Here is a 15,810-nt window from a genome sequence, read left to right as displayed (position 1 = left end):
GCCGAATCTCTTTTACTCAACGGCTCCGTCATGGAAGGAAGAAACGCCCTTTTTCTCGAAAAAGGAATATATTTTACTTGCAGGACAGTTGTAAATTTTCCGGGAAAGTACATTAGCCTGGAATATTATAACATATGTTTAAAAAAAAATAATGTTCGAAAACAATAAAAAGCGTAATTTTTAGGTCATATGACCAAGCTTTTCATCATTAAAATAACAAAAGTAAAATGAACCAATGAAAAGTTTTATTAACAAGTCACATGACCTGTTATGCTTACGTTACGCGCTGCGCGCCGCGCCTCGGATCACTTCCGGGTGCGCTAACGCGGCGTGTCATATAACGCATTACGCGACAACGTAGGTCAAGAATATAGTCAAAATGTCTCCACCAACCAGCGTTCGGAACACAACCCCTTTCAGCAGTCCAAAAAGTTCTGTTAAATGACAACAGAGGGGACAGGCAACAAGAACCATCAGTTAAAGAGGGGAGGGCAAGTTCTTCTCTTCCGGGTCATGTTGGGGCGCTACCGGAACTGATCGAATTGGTAGTCTACAGTGTTTCTGGATGTTTCAGACTAAAGCTGGCGTCAGCATGAGAGCACTACCATCTCGTAGCTCCGTCGTGGCCATTCCACGAGCAGACATGGCAGCCGCTCCCCACCAGAAGCCTGCGGGAGTCGGGGGCCCCCAAGACTTTTGTAGAATCTTCACGGCTGAGGGGACGCTTTCGAGAATGGGACCCAAGCCCTATCAGGGAAGCGTCCGAGTTCCAAGGTGTCCCAGGGCCATTTTAGTGGACCACGCCCAAATCTGAAGAGCCGGCCGCCATTTTGAGAGTCCTGTGGCAGCCGCTTATCGTTGCATCGCAAGAGCGGGAGCAACTCAACTACATGGTGAGCGAGACGCTGTAGTCGCAAGAGCGGGCGGTAAACAGCTGAGTGGCGGAAGAGGCACAGTGTAGCAAAAGCGGGCGGAATGGCAACTGAAACGGTAAAGGGGCGCCCCACTACAGCGTGTCTTCAGGTCAAACGGATTGTGGGACAAAGTCCAGAATAGAAGAGTCATCAAAAGGCAAAAAGTTCCGACAGACCCCGGGAGCCGGCCGCCTATGTCGGGGGCGATCTCAGGCTACACCAGTGCTATAAGACTTGGGGAGGGGGTCGGAGCCAAGCGTCTTCTCCGAGTCCGTGCCATCACACCGCCCCTCGGGGGCCTCCGTCAAGCGGTTTAGGGAGGTACCATATAACATTGTTTTCAAATGCAGTCAGGTCCACAAACGACCCTCACTTACTTTGAGAATAGTGAAGCTGCAGTAGGTGGAAATAAGCTTCAGACAGTCTAACAAGCACTGCTTTTGTAAACATTTTTTGATTTTTTTGTATTTTTGCACAGTTTTATATTTTTTTTTTGTTTTTGATGGAGGGGAAACAACAAAGCACAGGCATTGAAAAAGGCTCAAACTCAGAACTCTGAACTTTGGCACCCAACATCCAGGACTTTCCATCCGGATCTTGGCGCCTTGTGCTGCTTCTGACCTATTCACACATCGGTCCACTACTGACATCATCTTATAAACCAACGTTATGTAAATAGTTATTTAATAAAATGTTTTACCCTGTTTCTTTGCTGGTGTGTTGTCTATATTTTTAATATTTGCATAGGGTTTGTCGTTATTTTGGGCGGGATGGGTGACGGAGCCGACTTGTCTTGCAGCCCTCATGGTGTGGAGCTCAGTTCATCTCACTATTTTCGTATTTCTCATGAAGGGTTGTTTATAATATTTCTATTTTAGCGAGGTCAAAAAGAGATCCAATTAGTGGCCTACTGATTTTGCTCGATTACTTTTATTTTTTTACACGATTTTTCACGATCTGCAAAGACTAAACAGAGTATTGCGACTTTGTGCTTGTTTGTAAATAGAGAATGAACCAAAGAGAATCAATTGTAAAACAGTAAATGCTTGGATAATAATCAATCAAATGGAGAGACAAGCAGGCAGGACGGATTACAACGGGGGTAAAGGCCTGCGTTAACTACTCTTCACTATCTGCAAAGAGAGAGTACTACTAAGAGAAAAGAGGGGAGGGGGGCAGCGTTCAAAGCACATCAGTGTGCATAAATACGAAAATGTTTTTATCTATCACGTACTTGACATTTTAAAGCTTTTCATATTTGCTATTAAAAAACCATTGAAATTCACTGAAAAAACCATAGGTTATAGTCGATATATAGTTAGGAATTTGCATTTACAAAACCTTGAAAATTCAATGAAAAAACCATAGGTTTTAGGCCATATATAGTTAGGGATTTGCATTTACAAAACCTTATTTTACTCGCATAAAACCATTGAAATTCCATATATAGTTAGATGCGCTAACTATATATCGCGCACCCGCAATCCACTGCTGATGATGTCACATATTACATCATTCATGACATGGTCAGTGACATCACTGATGACATCACTGATGACAACTCAAATGACATCACTGATGACAACATCCAGTGACTGTATGTTTCTGTAAAGTTAAAATATGTCTTACATATTGAAGAATGAGTGGATGTATAAATGTCTGGATGAAGGATTTAGTAGGTGCATGACTGATTGTATGAGGGAGTGATTAAATGTGTCTCACTGAGTGCATGGATTAGTGATTAAACTGTATTAATTTGTGCATCATTATATCTGTTGTTCTGTAAACTGCTGCATGTGTTGATCAGTAGCTATATGAATAACTATATGGGTTATTGATTGGTTGCTCAAGTATTTGTATGGGAGACTGAGTATGTGTGTGGGTGGCTGGGAGGTGTGTGACTGTGCATAGATGTGTAAGCAGTTGATTCACTAGGTGTATGAGTTCAAGAGTGCATGTGGAAACAGCTATATGGGCGGTTGACTGTGTGCATGAGTGTATTGGTGAGTGAATGGATATCTCAGTGCTACATGTCAAAGTAAGTACATATGTAAAACACAGTACATGTGAGAGTTAACATATATAAATAACTGTGCATAAGAGCCAGTGAATGTGTGAGTGGCTGTATGGATCATTGTGAACATGTATCAAGGATTGTATAAGAGAGTAAATATGTGTTAGAATATGTTTCAATAAGTAAGGTGTGTATAACTGTATAGTAGAGGAATTGGAGGTGTGTTTGATTCTTTGCATGACTGTCTAGGTGTATGAGTAACTCCATGGATGAGTGACAGTCTGTGAGTGTCTGTTTTCACTGAGTGTATCTAAGGATATATCAGAGTCTGTAGAGGTTCATCATATTAACACATGAATGATGTCATCTGTGATGTTGTCAGTGATGTCATTTGAGTTGTCATCAGTGATGTCATCAGTGATGTCATTTGAGTTGTCATCAGTGATGTCATCAGTGATGTCACTGACCATGTCATGAATGATGTAATATGTGACATCATCAGCAGTGGATTGCGGGTGCGCGATATATAGTTAGCGCATCTAACTATATATGGAATTTCAATGGTTTTATGCGAGTAAAATAAGGTTTTGTAAATGCAAATCCCTAACTATATATGGCCTAAAACCTATGGTTTTTTCATTGAATTTTCAAGGTTTTGTAAATGCAAATTCCTAACTATATATCGACTATAACCTATGGTTTTTTCAGTGAATATATATATATATGAATATATATATATATATATATATATATATATATATATATATATATATATATATATATATATATATATATATATATATATTCCCATATATATAGAAAAGAGAAACACCATAATAGGCTCCAAAACTGCCATTATCGCCTGTAAAACTTTTACATTTGACCAGATAAAGACATATACGTCCCCATATATGATATACGTAAAGAAGAAAACTGCCATGAGTAAAAACAGGCAGTATCATAGAGACAGATTTAGCCTAGACAGGCTGCATAGAAAACACTTGGAAAATTGGCGCCGTGCCTTTGAGACCTCCAGGAACCCCCAGGCTCCCATAATGCACCACAGGTGACAGTTAGGTAAGTTCTTTTGGACGGCGTATAACAGTGTAATCACAGCATGGGTAACAGGTACATATACAGGACTGGTATTCGTCCGGGGAGGAATGGAGGGTTGCTTATGACTTTGTGACTTTGAGGAGTATACCCCTGGAAGAGAACTAGGATTACAGGTAAGTAACTTAACCTTCTCTTCCAGGGGATACTCATCAATAGTCATAAGCACTGAATAGATAAGCAAGCCCATCCCCATACCCTGCGGGCGAATACCAGCCTACCAAAACATTTTACCAACAGATAGTACCCAAACAAATTTCTCAGGGATGCTTGACCAAACTGAGCATCCGCCTGAGTGTCAAGGCAGTAATGGCGTGCGAAGGTATGAACCAAACGCCATATGGCTGCCTTTCAAATTTCATGAATTGCTACATTCCTAAGCATTCCTAAGCATTGTAGCAGCTTTGCCTCTTGTAGAATGTGCTCTCAGCCTGCCCGGGAGCTGCTTTTGTGCCAACTGATAAGATAAAATGCATGACACTATCCATCTAGAAATGGACCTTTTAGAGGCAGGAAAACCTGTATTCAACGGACCATAATTCACAAATAGTTGGTCAGACTTTCGTACACTCTTTGTTTTATCAAGGTAGAATTTCAACACTAGTTTCAAATCTAAAGAGTGCAGAGCTCTTTGCCGGAGTGTCCGGATATGCAAAAAAAGTGGGAAGAGTGACTGACTGGTTAATGTGAAAATCAGAGACCACATTAGGGAGGAACCTCAGGTGAGTACGCAACACCACTCTATTCGCATTAAAAACGAGATAAGGGTCTGTAGAGCATAAGGCCTGTATCTCGCTTACCCTGCACGCAGAAATGATTGCCATGAGAAAAGCAGTCTTCCATGACAGGTGTTGCAGGGAAGCCTTATGAATGGGCTCGAATGGGGGGCCCATTAGTTTAGATAAGACGACATTCATCTCCCAGGCATTGGCAAAACCAACAGGTCTTGCCTATGCAAAAGCTACTTGCTTCGTTAATATTTTGTTTAGCAGAAAAAAAGCGCTTTGATGCTGCTAACACTGACCATGTCAAAGAGCTTGTTTCCCTTTCCTTTTAGACCATGATGTCCGGCAGCCACACTGCTGTGCAACATGGCTAAACACATTGACAAAACCAATATCTTTCACGTAGGTAAGACCTATATGCTATGCCAATGCGTGCTCTTTTTTCTGTTCTGGATTGCCAGGCTTTCCCTGGAGTTCCAGAAATGTAAAAAAACATCAAACCACCTGCTCTAAATAGGGCAGCCTTTAGCATGGGTGAGTAGGGACCAGGGTGCCAATTTTCTGAGCGGCACATCGAGCTGTGTGCATTAAGGTTATGCCAACAGCAGCACCCTTCTCATCTTGCTCCAGCCATATCCTTGTCCCTCCCTGTTCGTTTCTATCTGATTTGCCAGTTTAACGTGGTTTTAATATCATACGGCGGGTGATGTTTTAACATCCTTTTAACCTCTTCCTTGCCCTCACCCTCTGAACCCTGCTAGCACACATCAAGAAAAACCATCATCTGCGTGAGGCAGCTCAGCTATTGGTGAGACAGGTGAGCTGAGGTAGGTCCGGGGATGTTTGTGTTCAGCGGCCAGTCCCTGCTCATCCAGATACTGACAAGTGAAACACCCTGCTGCTTCATTTAATTCACTACCATCAAAGGCGCCACATTTCTCTCCGCCCACGCCAAGGGCGCTACCTTAGCCAGGACCGCCTCTTGGCAGACTGTTCGAGACACGTACACCTGCTGCCCTAAGTCACTTGGCTGTCAGTGTAAGGTTTCCGACATAGAGCCATAGAGCCAGCGAGGGTACCACTGGCAGAAACATGATGGTCTGTCCAACTTTAAATAGAGCGGGAGACCATGAGTTTGACAGATAGGGTGCTATGCTACCTTTGTGGTGGAGGAAACAGTCCTCTAAAATCTAACTGAGGTTCATGTCTCTTCAGGATTTCCTTTGTTGCATTGTTTCTTAGATATTTTCTCCACCAAAATCAATCAATCAATCCAATCAGACATTGGCACGCTCTATAAATGCCGGATTGGGTGGATTGATTGATTTTGGGAAGAAAATATCTAAAACCCAATTCAAGTGACTGGTAAGTAATAGAGAATAACGATGCAGGGCCTTGGACACCAACCACCTACAAGCAATAACATTTCCATTCTATTCCAGGGGATACTCATCAATAGTCATAAGCACTGAATAGTTCCGCCCACGTGCGGGATCTCTGAGCAATAGCCAATAATATGCATATATCTACATATATAAATTCCAATCCTGAATCCTTGCGTTTGCAATCAGGCACCGAGGAGGTCGACGTCGATAAGATCTCAATCGGCTTCTCCTCCAGCAAAGAGACCTAGGCCGACGTCGAAGGACCGCTCGACGCATGACGCCCAGGTGGTGACTTCAGGGAGTGCTTCTTCCTCCCCAGGGCTTCAGATCGTGCAAGTATTTCCAGAGCCCTCACCAGTACCGTCTCCAGTCTGGCCAACCAATATCTCTCTGAGATGGCTGGGAGATATTAGAGAATGGAAGATCCACAGAATTAATCTACCACGATCTTCATCAAGAAGAAGGTCACCTCTGATCCAGTCAGTGTATTCTTCGGGGAGACACTAGCGTACCACGCCGAGAAGGTCCCTATCGCTGAGAAGACGATCATCACGCTCTCCTAGGAGTAGAGCATCACGTCACCGATCTCCTAGAGGACGAAGCTGTAGGTCTTCCACAGGGTCGTCGGATTCCAAGGCAGACTATTCTCCGACTCTTTCCTCATCTCCTCCAAGCAGAATATTTCCCATCGATGATATTCTAACCTTTAATGAGGTTCTCTGCCGTGGGGCTGCTAAACTCAACATTGAAATGCCGGTCTCTACCACCAAGACATCGGTGATATTTGAAACCCTGCACCAGAAGTCTTCCTCCAGACTGTTGCTTCCTCTAGTGCCTGGGTTGCTGGAGCCTGCTCTACAGAAGTTTCTCACTCCAGCATCGGTGGGGGCTGCGCCATCTAGGATAACAAAGAAATATAAGGCTCCTGATGATGATCTCTTCTTTCTGAGGGCTGACCCTCCACCGGACTCTGTTATTGTGTCAGCGGCTCGAAAGAATCAGACAGGGGCAGCATCATCGTCTGTGCCCCCTGATAAAGACAGTAAGGCCATGGACTCTGTAGGAAAGAGAATGTGCACTACCTCGGCCTCCTACATGAAAGTAGCCAGCGCCTCGGCCCTGCTGGGTCGATATGATCGCTCATTATGGGACTCGCTTTCATGCTTCACGGAGAAGCTCCCAAAAGAGGACAAACAAGACTTCCTTGAAATCCTGCATGAAGGTGGCCTAGTAGCCAATCAAGTGATCAGTGCTGCGGCTGATGCTTCAGATCTTGCTGCACATGGCTATTCTATTGGGATTTGTGCTCGATGCTCAGCTTGGCTGAGACTGACGGGGCTGAAACCTGAAGCACAGCATCGTATTCTTAATCTTCCTTACAATCGCTCATCACTCTTTGACTCTCATGCTGATGAGAAAGTGTCTCAAATGAAAACTGAGCTTGATACAGTTAAAGCTGTGGGTCTCAAGAAGAGGAAGGACTTCAGGCGGCGGTACCGTTCTTACGACCGACGACAAAACCAACAGAGGGTTCAAATCCCTTAATGGTCCTCTCAACAAAATCAAGGAAGGTCACAATTCTCCCAGCGTCGTCCTGGTAGAGGAAGAGGTGGCAATTCAAGACAGTCCACACCTGCTACGAAGCAACAGCAACAAAAGCAGTGAGTGCTTTCTTTCCCTATCTCCATTACCCACTCCGGTGGGGGTAAGTGTATGTTTTTACCTGGAAGAGTGGACAAAAATCACACTAGACAAGTGAGTTCTGAATATTGTGAAGAATGGGTATAACATCAAGTTCGAGTCCCCTCCACCGTCGATTCCTCCTCAAAAGACTGTCACCCATCGTATAAATCTCTTAAGGGAAGAGGTGTCTACGCTACTCCTAAAGAACGCCTTTGAGGAGGTCCCATGGCACCAACATCGACAAGGGGTCTACTCCCGATACTTTTTTGGTCCCAAAGAAAGGTCCAAACAAGGAGTTCAGGCCTATACTAGATCTCAGACGTCTCAACAAATTCATTTTACGAGAAAAGTTTAGGATGCTGGTATTACATCAAATAATGCCGCTTCTACATCGAGGGGACTGGATGTGTTCCATAGATCTTCAAGATGCCTATTTCCACATACCAATCTCTCCAAAGCATCAGGGGTTCCTACGATTTCGCATCCAGACAAACCACTTCCAATTCACAGTCCTGCCCTTCGGGCTGAAGGCGGCTCCTCACACTTTCTCAAAGTGCATGGCAGTAGTAGTGGCTTTCTTGAGGAAACAGCACATATTTGTTTACCCTTACCTAGACGACTGGCTTCTCAAGAGTGCGTCTCCCACGCTTCTACAACAACATCTCACGCACTGTATTCACCAGTTGCATCGGCTCGGTCTGCATGTAAACTTCAAGAAGTCCATCCTCAATCCAACCACAGGATACATTATCTAGGCGCAACTCTGGACGCAGTCAACACAAGAGAGTATCCTTCGGAGGAGAGACTATCATCCATTCTCCTCAAGTGTCAAACTCTCTTGAGGAAACCTCGGTCCACGGTCAGACAGATCTCCTCCCTACTGGGGTCTATGGTCTCGTGTATTTTTCTAGTGCCAAATGCCAGGCTTCACATGAGACCTCTACAGCAGACTCTGGAGGATCAGTGGTCCCAAATCTCCAAGTCTGTCTGTCAGTCCAACTCTCCAGTAGATGGTGGATGCGAAGGATTCATCTCATTGTGGGAGTCCCTTTTCTAGAGGACATGCCTCAGCAGACTCTGGTGACGGATGCGTCCCTTCAGGGATGGGGCGCTCATATGGGACCATTACAGATCCCTTGTATGTGGTCAGAGAAAGAGCAACTACACCACATAAATATGCTGGAACTCAGAGCTGTACATCTAGCTCTCAAAGCGTTCTTTCCGTCAATAACATCGACCTCTCTGCTTGTTCAGTCGGACAACACAACAACGATGTACTACCTGAACAAGCAGGGCGGAACAAGATCCAGACCCCTGTCGCTGGAAGCACAGGCAATCTGGAAATGGCTTCTGGTACGAGATATGAGAATATCTGCAGTTCACTTTCCGGGCGTCCTCAATGTTTAAGCGGACTTCCTAAGCAGGCACTTCGTAGAAGCACACGACTGGGTGCTAAAACAAGAAGTGGTACAAGACATCTTCCACAACTGGGGAACATCAGACATCGATCTTTTTGCAGACGCCGAAAACGCAGAATGCTGCGTCTTCGCCTCCAGGTACTCACAACCAGGGTCCAAGGGGAATGCTCTGTGGATAGACTGGTTAGACACATTATTCTACGCTTTTCCACTGATTCCACTCATTCCCTCGGTGATCAGGATGCTGTACCAATCCAAGACAGACATGATCCTGGTTGCTCCAGATTGGCCTCGCCAGTAGTGGTATCCAGACCTTCTTCAACTATCTAAAGTACCACACAGGAGGCTGCCATGTCATCCGGATCTGCTGACAGGGCGAGCGGTAAGATGTTCCACCCCAAACTGTCGTGCCTGAGGTTAGCAGCATGGCTCCTGAGTTCATCCAATATGGACATTTAGGCCTCTCACAGGACTGCATGCAGATTTTAAAAGAGGCTAGGAGAGCTTCTACAAGAAAGTCTTATGCTTTTAAGTGGAAGCGTTTTTTCATGTGGTGTACTGCTGAAGGTCATGACCCTATTTGAGGTCAAGAACACGTACTATTACCATACTCACTCTCTTTGGCCAAAGCAGGTTTACAGTATTCCTCCATAAAAGTTTGCCTGGCAGCGATAACTGCATATAGAAAGTCTCCCACTCGGGCTTCTTTCTTTCAAATGCCAGTTGTTAAGGATTTTCTGGAGGGTCTCAAGAAAGTCTTTCCTCCTGTTAGGACGACATTCATCTCCCAGGGAGGAGAAGACGCCCCCATTCGAACCCATTCATAAGGCTTCCCTGCAACACCTGTCATGGAAGACTGCTTTTCTCGTGGCAATCATTTGTGCGCGCAGGGTAAGCGAGATACAGGCCTCATGCTCTACGGACCCTTATCTTGTTTTTCATGCAAATAGAGTGGTGTTACATACTCACCCGAGGTTCCTCCTTAAGGTGGTCTTGGATTTTCACATTAACCAATCAGTCACTCTTCCCACTTTTTTGCCAATCCGGATACTCCGGCTGAGAGAGCTCTGCACTCTTTAGATTTGAAACGAGTGTTGAAATTCTACCTTCTATTTGTGAATTATGGTCCTGCTCTTCCTCCTCGTTTACACTATTGGAGCTCTTTACTTTGTCTGATAATAATGTGTCTGTGTTACTATGGTGCCATCCAGTGGCCATTGTAGTAAAAGATACTATTTCATGAATTCCATTTTCCTCCGAAAGTCTACCTACCTCGTGTAGGAATGTTAGTAAACATATGACAAGAAAAATAAATCTTGGCAAGCTACTTTCCCTCCCATGCCTAAAAAAATGTGTGTGAACTTGTGTGATGTATACCTTCGATGTAATACCTTAAGTTCGGGTCGTGGTTGCGCAATTTAAAAATGGCCCAAAAAAAGAAATAGTACCTCAATCACAGCTCGAGTAGCGGACAAATGCTATTTAAGGTTAATCAATCTGTACTTGGTCCATGCTCCACACAAAGAACAGGAAATGATGCAGGAAGTGATGTGGTGTGCGCACTGCTGAATTAAAAGGCAGCAGGGAAGAGTATGATGCCAACGTATAGTAAATAATGGGTGAGCCAAAAGCCCCTTTTAGAGTTTTCTTTTCTTTCATTAAACACGAGGGATTGTAGCAACAGCCCATGCACACTGGCTGCAGGCGAGACCTAAAAATGACCACCATACTGTGGATGAAATCTCCGGGGGTTTCAAGGTTCTATATATATTATTTTTTTTAAACAACCTCCAGTTGTGTTAGTTTCCTTTTGCAAAACAAAAATGTATGCTGAGAGGCTGCATGAGCAATGTGACTGCTCAGCAATCTTTTAGTGCCTTCAGAAGATCTGCAGTTGTGGCGCTCCTCTGAAGGTACAGTGATGTCTGCCATGCTGACAGAGATCAGTAAATACAGTGAGAGGTAGTCCACCAGGGTGGCAGAGATAATGACGACTGCCTCCTTGGCAGAGGCCCTTTGTATCCAAGTCGCGGCCATTCCTACTTATTAGTAAAAGTGGGGTAGATGGGGGTACTTTTCTGTCCATTGATGCAACTAAAATGGCTTTTGGAATGGGAATAGATGAATCTCCCTCATTATGGAAGGTCCCGGGGCCCAGGAAACTCTGCCTGAATTAACTTGTCATCCCACCTGAATAGAAGGCAGCTTAGACTTTTCTAATGGCCAAAATCCTGCCATAACCTCTCCCAGAGCCCTTACGGAATCAGCGGCTTAGCGTCACTTTACCACTATTTGTATGAACACCACCCATTTTAAGTCTCACTAGACTTTGCAGATGTAACTTATGCGATCCTGGTATCATGTACAATGTTTAGCATACAGCATAATTCGTACCTCTCTAACTTTATTGGGCAGAGGTCGATGTTATGCAGTCCTCCCTTGCTCCTGTCTGTATTTTCTCTGTCAAGTGTATTCGTGATCGTTTGCTCCTAATCTTTGAATTTAGCTTGTTATCTCTGTAAAGCGCTCTGATACCTTAACGGGTCACTTTCACGCTCTATAGAACACAAATAAATAAATCAATACCACTCAACCCAGGGCCTCGGCAGTACCTTTAGAAAGGATTAGCTATGAGCTCTGGGCTGGAGAATGGAGAGGATGAGCTCTGTGGAGAAGTGCTCTCCATGACATCTCTCTTGTGATCAGGAGGAGAAGGACCCTCCTCCCCCCCCCCAAATCAGCATGCTTCTGTGTATGAAGGGACTGTTGACTGGCTCCTTTAGAAGTGAGCAAAGCAAAGCACTATCTTTGGGATCTCTCAGAATAATAAGATCGATTTTTTAAAACTGTGTGGGTGATTTGCTGGCATAAATTGTACATTGCACCTTCGCACTTTGCCTATTTGCACTTTCCCGGTCGGTCCCCGTTCCGTCACGGCTATCTGTGCCGCTTGAACGGAGGGACGCGACTCCTCCCCCTGCAGACTACAAAGCGCCAGATTCAAACAGCCTCGCTGGTGCGAGCAGCGTGAGATAGGCGCTGGTGGTGAGCGTTGTTTTAAGGAGGATTCTAGTCGAGTGTGTGGCTGAATTAAGAACCACCATTCGTTTTAATTCATTTTGTACAACTTGGTGAATTTTAATAATAAGATCGATTTTTTAAAACTGTGTGGGTGATTTACTGGCATAAATTGTACATTGCACCTTTGCACTTTGCCTATTTGCACTTCCCTGGTCGGTCCCTGTTCCGTCACGGCTATCTGTGCCGCTTGAACGGAGGGACGCGACTCCTCCCCCTTGCAGATTCACTTCCGGGGGCGATTCCTTAATTGAAATGTGCCCACGGCCGCGCCAAAGGCAAGCCCGTCTGCGCCCGTCCGCGACCGGAACGCGGCCAGGGCCTGTCATGCTGCCAGTCTGAGTTTAGGCACAGCCAGGATTGTCTGGTCTAGAGAGGAGCTACTGGCGCTGGATTCAGAACAGCTCTGCAAAGCCTATTCTCTTGATCTTGCAGCTGACCTGAGTCCACAGGCCTGCCCGCTCTGTGGTATCTCGTCGAGATGGGCCACTCTCTCTGGATCATGCTTTCTTCATAAGTCGAACGCTCTGCCTGACTCTTGCTGTTGTAGCTTGAAAGTGGGTCTTTTAAACTGCCGGTCCCTGCCTAAACATGCCGTTGACATCTGGCTATTGCTTGAGGACGGTGAGTGGGATGCGCTGTTTCTAACTGAAACGTGGCTGAACGACCACACTATGTCCACCGTCGCCCTAGCGGTGCCACTTGGCTTTAAAATGAGCTTCTCTAACCGGGGGGTTGGAAGAAGGGGTGGGGGCGTGGCCCTTCTTTTTAGAGATTGTTATACGCTCACGTCCTCAATACCCACTACGTTTGCAGGGGTGGAAGGCTTGTTTTTTTGCCTACAAATTAACTCACGCCAGTCACTGGCTGGACTGGTTATTTACCGTCCTCCAGATTGCTCAGAGGCGACCTCTACGGTGCTCATTGACGCCATCGTCCAAAGCTCCATCCTTCACTCTTACTTCATAGTGGCGGGGGATTTTAACGTGCATGCCGAGATAGCGGCTTGCCCGCAGGCGGAGCGACTTATTTCGACCCTTAGTGCCGCTAACCTGACATTATTCAGTACAGCCCCCACACATAAAGCAGGCCACATGCTTGACCTGATTTTCTCTAACATCAGTGACCTGTCGGTGGGTACACCGCAACAGCTGATTTGGTCGGATCATGCACTGATCCCGTTTTTGGTCAGGCTACCGGGTGAAGGGCCCGAGACTGGGAGACGCTCCTTTTTGCAGAGACAATGGAAAAGATTGGTCCCTGGAACCATGGGTCCCGTCCTGGCTCGAAATCCCCCGGCACTTTCTTCCGATGTAAATAAGGATGCAGTGGCTATGTCAAAATGGATAGGCGATATGGTGACATCTATTGCTCCTGCAAAACGGGCAATGTCCCGCAGGGGCTCTCCCTCTGCACCATGGTTCTCTTTGGAGCTAAGGGCAGAGAAGTCAGCCTGCAAGAAGTTAGAGAGACTCTGGAGGGTGAATTATTGTATTCAGACGAGAGCACGCTATAAAGCCGCCATCCGTGCTTTTCACAAATCTATAAAAATTGCTAGAAAACTCTTCTTTTCCACTTCCATTCAACAAGCAGAACATTCCTGCAAAGAAGTGTTCAAGATAGTGCAGTCCTTTTTTAAACCTAGATGCATTGAGTTGGATGTGACTCAGTCAAACAAACTATGCGACAATATTTCTGAATATTTTGAGAATAAAATTCTGAAAGTGTTTGACTCTTTTAGTCCTGCAGGTCGCACTGTTAAATCTGACGTAGTGGAGAATAGAACTCCACAACTGACCTTATGCCAATTCCAACCAGTTACACTGGATGTGGTCATGCAGGAAATAAACAGATGTAAATCAGGATCTCCTGATGATCCCTGTCCACCAAAGCTTTGGAGTTTAATGGCGGAATTCGTTGTGCCTACTCTCCAACACATATGGAATACGTCCATCTCTACCGGAGTGTTCCCGGAGAGCTGGAAGCATGCCACCTTACTCCCATTGAAAAAAAAGCCAAACGGTGCTCCAGAAGATTTAAGCAATCTCCGCCCCATCTTTTTACTGGCAGCTCCGGGCAAAATGCTAGAAAAATTTATCCAGCGGCAACTAAACAAATTCACGGAAGAGAGTAATGTTCTCCATGAAACACAATCAGGCTTTAGATCCGGTTTTAGTACCGAGACCGCCCTGATCGAGGTTGCCGAATCAGTCAGGTGGTCGCTGGATTCAGGAGCATCGGCAATGCTGGTGCTCCTGGATCTATCGGCCGCCTTTGACACGGTGGATCATGGCAGGCTATTACAACGCCTAGCTGAGATCGGCCTTCAGGCCCAGGCACTGGGATGGCTCCACTCATATTTGTCCGGCATATCTCAGAAGGTGGCTCTAGGCGCCTTCTCCTCAGAATCCAGGAGACTGAACTGCGGGGTCCCACAGGGATCAGCTCTTAGCCCGCTGCTTTTTAATATTTATTTGGCCCCGCTGTTTACGCTGATTGCCAATTGGGGAGTCACTGCAATTTCCTACGCTGATGACACCCAATTGGTTTTCCCGTTTTCTGAGGTATCAGAGGCAGCCTTTTCTAACTTCAAGGGCTGCCTTCGTGATGTGGCCTGCTGGATGAATATCAACAAATTGAAACTAAATGCGGGTAAAACGGAGGTTATCTTCTTTGGGAAAGGTGCCCACCCTCCTGCCGAGTTCTGGTGGCCGTCCGAAATGGGCCCTGCTCTGATTCCCAGCATAAAGGCAAACAACTTAGGGGTTACATGGGATGATGGCCTATCCTTTGCCCTCCATATACAGCAGGTCGTTGGAGGTTGCATTAGTAAACTTAGGAACCTACGGAGATTTCTTCGAATGCTCCCGGAGGGCTGCCGAAAAACGGTTATTCATGCCATGATTACCTCGAGGCTTGATTATGCCAACGGCCTTTATTTAGGCCTCCCGAAATTTCTGCTACAACGGATGCAAACTGTTCAGAATTCGGCGGCAAGATTGTTAAGGCACGTTCCTTTTAAACACCACATTTCCCCACACTTACGCATGCTACATTGGCTACCTGTGGCCAGTCGTATAAAATTTAAGGCGCTTACCCTGGCCTACAGAGCCTTACATGGGACTTGCCCGAACTATTTAAAAAAACGACTGCCTAGATACTCTCAGGCCAGACTCCTACGCTCTAACTACAAGGTTCATCTTCACGTCCCTCGAGTGAAAAGGGCTCACTTGGGAGGCAGAACTTTTTCCGCAAGTACGGCACTTCTTTGGAACACCCTGCCGCCTGAAATACAACAAGCACCCTCAGAACCTAGTTTTAGGAGTCTACTGAAAACATGGCTTTTCACGCAATAATTTTAACTTCTTCGCACTATGACTCTTACTGCTCACCCTAGCGCCGGGACACTTCCTCCGGAGGTAGCCGCTCGCGCTTTATAAAATTCAGTATTATTATTATTATTATTATTATTCAGAATGA

General features: G+C 45.6%; 1 protein-coding gene across 1 annotated transcript in view; it reads left to right on the top strand.

The window, feature by feature from the left end:
- The window catches only part of ATPAF1 (ATP synthase mitochondrial F1 complex assembly factor 1), a gene marked incomplete at its 3' end in the record, with an annotated part of 86,050 nt that overhangs the window by 54,288 nt on the left and 15,952 nt on the right, over positions 1–15,810 (top strand). The gene's annotated exons all lie outside the window — the stretch shown is intronic.

The sequence above is a fragment of the Lissotriton vulgaris genome, unplaced genomic scaffold, assembly GCF_964263255.1.
Source record: "Lissotriton vulgaris unplaced genomic scaffold, aLisVul1.2 SCAFFOLD_4791, whole genome shotgun sequence".
Classification (NCBI taxonomy): domain Eukaryota; kingdom Metazoa; phylum Chordata; class Amphibia; order Caudata; family Salamandridae; genus Lissotriton; species Lissotriton vulgaris.
The sequence above is the reverse complement of the archived record's forward strand: the minus strand, read 5'-3'. Positions and strand labels throughout refer to the sequence as shown.